The 3,338-nt window shown below is 40.5% G+C and overlaps 1 non-coding gene across 1 annotated transcript; it reads right to left on the bottom strand.

The window, feature by feature from the left end:
• Window positions 1-2,372: 2,372 nt before the first annotated feature.
• TRNAG-UCC lies at window positions 2,373-2,443 on the bottom strand. Its single transcript has one exon. It is a non-coding gene; the product is annotated as a tRNA-Gly (tRNA).
• Window positions 2,444-3,338: the final 895 nt, after the last annotated feature.

The following is a 3,338-nucleotide window of genomic DNA, read 5'->3' on the forward strand; positions in this document are numbered from 1 at the left end:
GTGCATTTAATCCATTAACATTCAGGGTGATTATTGATAAGTTTTAATTTGTTGCTGTCATTTTGTTATGTATTTTTTTGAGATACTTTTTATGATTCCTTTTTTCTACTTTTGGCCGTATCTCTTTGATGATAATGATTTTTTAAAAATGTTTATTTATTTTGTTGTTACTGTTGTTGAGAATATGTATGTACAGCAAAACATACCAATTCAACAGTTTCTGCATGTACAGTTCAGTGATGTTGATATTTTTCTTCAAGTTGTGCAACCATTCTCACTCTCTTTTTCTGAATTGCTCCTCCCCTATTAACATGAACCCACTGCCCCCTAAACTTCCTATCTAATCTTTCAAGTTTCTGTAGTTAATTTCATCCCATATAGATAGTTCTTCGAAAAGCATAATGTTCAAGGCAGACATTTTTCTTAGTTAAGCTAAACTGTTGCTTGGTTTAAAAAAGACTTCAGGGGATATTTTTGGCTTAAAGTTTAAGGTTTAAAGATTATGTCAGGGCAATAGTTTCAGGGGTTTATCTGGCCTCCATGGCTCCAGAAAGTCTGGATTCCATGAGAATTTGAAATGTTTTTCTGCATTTTCCTCCTTTTGATCAGGATTCTTCTATAGAATCTTTTATCAAATTGATTGGATGATAATGACTTTTAAATATAATTTTCTATCAAGACAATAGAAAGATCATTCCATCTTTCTTACAGAATGTTTGATCTCCTTTAAAAAAATGATTGATAGTGTAAAGTTTCTTTCAGCTTCACAGCTTGGCGTTGGTAACTGATTTCCTTGTGATATAATAAGAGTGATATTCTGAAGCATCTGCAACTATTTCTTTCAGTTTGATATGGTTATTATCAAGATATTTCTACCTTCTTGCCTGTTTTGAGTTTTGTTATGATTGGTAATTCTGAAAAATTACACAAAATTAATGTGAAATTAATATTGAGTTGCTTGGAGTCCGTGGATGGTGCAAATGATTAATGTGGTGGTTATGTTTTTGTGTCAACTTAGCTGGGCCTGGCTGAGTGGCTGGGCAGCTGAATGTAGTATTCCCCACGATGAGACTGGTAATCAACTCCATGGTGGAATCTACTGTGAGCAGCTGAATAGCTGTCTTAGGGATGTGGTCTGCTTCCTGTATATAAGCAGCAGCTTTGGGAATGGTCTCTAGCCTATGGCACGCTTAGACCCTACATGTAGCTGTGTCATTGCTCAGCAGCCTGCTATGCTCTGCCGACTTTGGGACTTACAATGGACCTAAGTTAATGGCCTGTCGTGTGGTTTGGCAACATTGGGACCATGCCTTTTTACTTGTCACCCTTAGGGCTTCTCAGCCTCAGCAGCCAGCAGCTATCTGAGTGAAGAAACGCCTCTAGCTCCAGCGGGCCGGGAGCAGGAGGCAGAGCTGGACCGCAAAGTTGAGGGGTTTTCACTCAGCCCCTAGATCCTGGCACTTTGAACTTGGACTTAAAGCCTCCAGGCTGTAAGAGAATAAACTCCTGTTTGTTACGGCCATCCCATTTGTGGTATATTTCTTGTCAGAGTGGCACTAGGTAACCAGAACAGTTAACATACTTGGCAGCTAACTGAAAAGTTAGAGGTTTGACAACAGTCAGAGGCACCTCAGAAAAAAGGCCTGGTGATCTACTTCCAAAAATTCATCCATTAAAAACCCTACGGAGCACTGTTCTGCTCATACATACATGGGGTTGCCATGAAGTGGAGTCAACTCCCACGGGAGCTCTTTACTGAGCTGCCAAATTTATAATAAAAGAAAATTATTCTTATGTGACAAATATTGATATATTGGTAAACACATGTAGCTTTATCACTGAAGCACTTGTTTCTTCAGGCCATTTTGCTGATTAGTAGCAATTTTGTGTGCTACTTATTTTGGGAGCCACCAGACTTCATCAGGACAAGATGTGTCAGATATGTCAAGATGCGATCTGAAATATTGGAATGCATAAAACTTAATGGCTCATGGCGATCTTATGTACAATGGAACAAAATGTTGCCTGGTCTTGACTCATCCTCACAATCACTGGCATGTTCAAGTCCATTCTTTGGATTATTGTGCCAATCCATCTCACCAAGGGTCACCCTCAACCTTGCTGGCCCTTTTCTTCAACAAATATAATGCCCTCCTCCAGTGACTGATCACTCTTGATGACATGTCCAAAGCAGGTAAGTCAGAAAAATATTCTGCTGTGATCCAAAAGGTTTTCATTGGTTAATTTTAAGAATTAGATTGCCAGGTCTTTCTTCCTACTCTGTCTTAGCCTGGAAGCTCTATTGAAATCGGTTTAGCATCATAGCAATACAAAAGCCTCCACTGACAGGTGGGTGGTGGCCATTCATGAGGTGCATTGGCTGGGAATTGAACCCATGTCTCTCGCATGGAAAGCAAGAATTCTACCACTGAATCACCAATGCCTCATGCAGCTTATATACACAGGAAAAAATGATCTGATTAGTCCTTCCTTTGCCTATATTCCCCTCTGAATAGAACTGACAGATAACTCTGCCTTGGTGGTGAAAAATGTCCCTGCCTTGATTCTTACTGTCTCCATTCCTCTGCTGGACCACAGACTGGAAGGAAATTGATCCCACTCAATGACAGTGAGTGAGTGAGAGCAGCATCCCAAAGAATGATTAAGCACTTGGGTGCTAACCGAAAAGTTGGCGGTTTGAACCCGCCAGCCGCTCCGTGGGATAAAGATGTGGCAGCCTGCTCTCATAAAGATTTACAGCCTTGGAACGTGTATAGGGTCGGCATCCTATAGGGTCAGAATTGACTTGATGGCAATGAGTTACCAGCGTCCCTCTGCCTGTCACTGTCATGAGTGTTTAGATCCCAGAAGTGTGGGCCAGCTCTCAGTTTATAGGTTGGATGTTTATACTCAATGTCAAAGCCAAGCTTGCTGAGGAATCAAGGTCTTTGTGGAGTCTGTGGTGAGGATGGTTAGCCTAGGTATGCATTTTAATTAAATCTTTTTCTTCAACATGGGCCTCATCAAGGGATGATTCAGCTATGAAGTGAATGTGTTTGAAAACTTCGCAATCAAAAAGGCTTCTTTTTTCTGTACCAGCATCTCCTCTCTGCTTGACTCCATCACTTTCCCTTATTTATTTTCTTTATTTAATCATGGGCAATGGACTCCCTGCAACCTTCCCTTCAAATGGCTATGCCTCTTCCTGCCTGTTCCAGGAATCTTGAGATCAAAGATCTTGAAAATAGAGTTTATCCCTTCCTTACATTATATACAGTTTTGCACTTTGAAGGAAAACATTTCTTTGACTAGCATAGTGCCTAAGGCACTTGACTGCT

Source organism: Orycteropus afer, unplaced genomic scaffold (assembly GCF_000298275.1).
Source record: "Orycteropus afer afer isolate SDZICR_OR568_19922 unplaced genomic scaffold, OryAfe1.0 scaffold00341, whole genome shotgun sequence".
NCBI classification, from domain to species: domain Eukaryota; kingdom Metazoa; phylum Chordata; class Mammalia; order Tubulidentata; family Orycteropodidae; genus Orycteropus; species Orycteropus afer.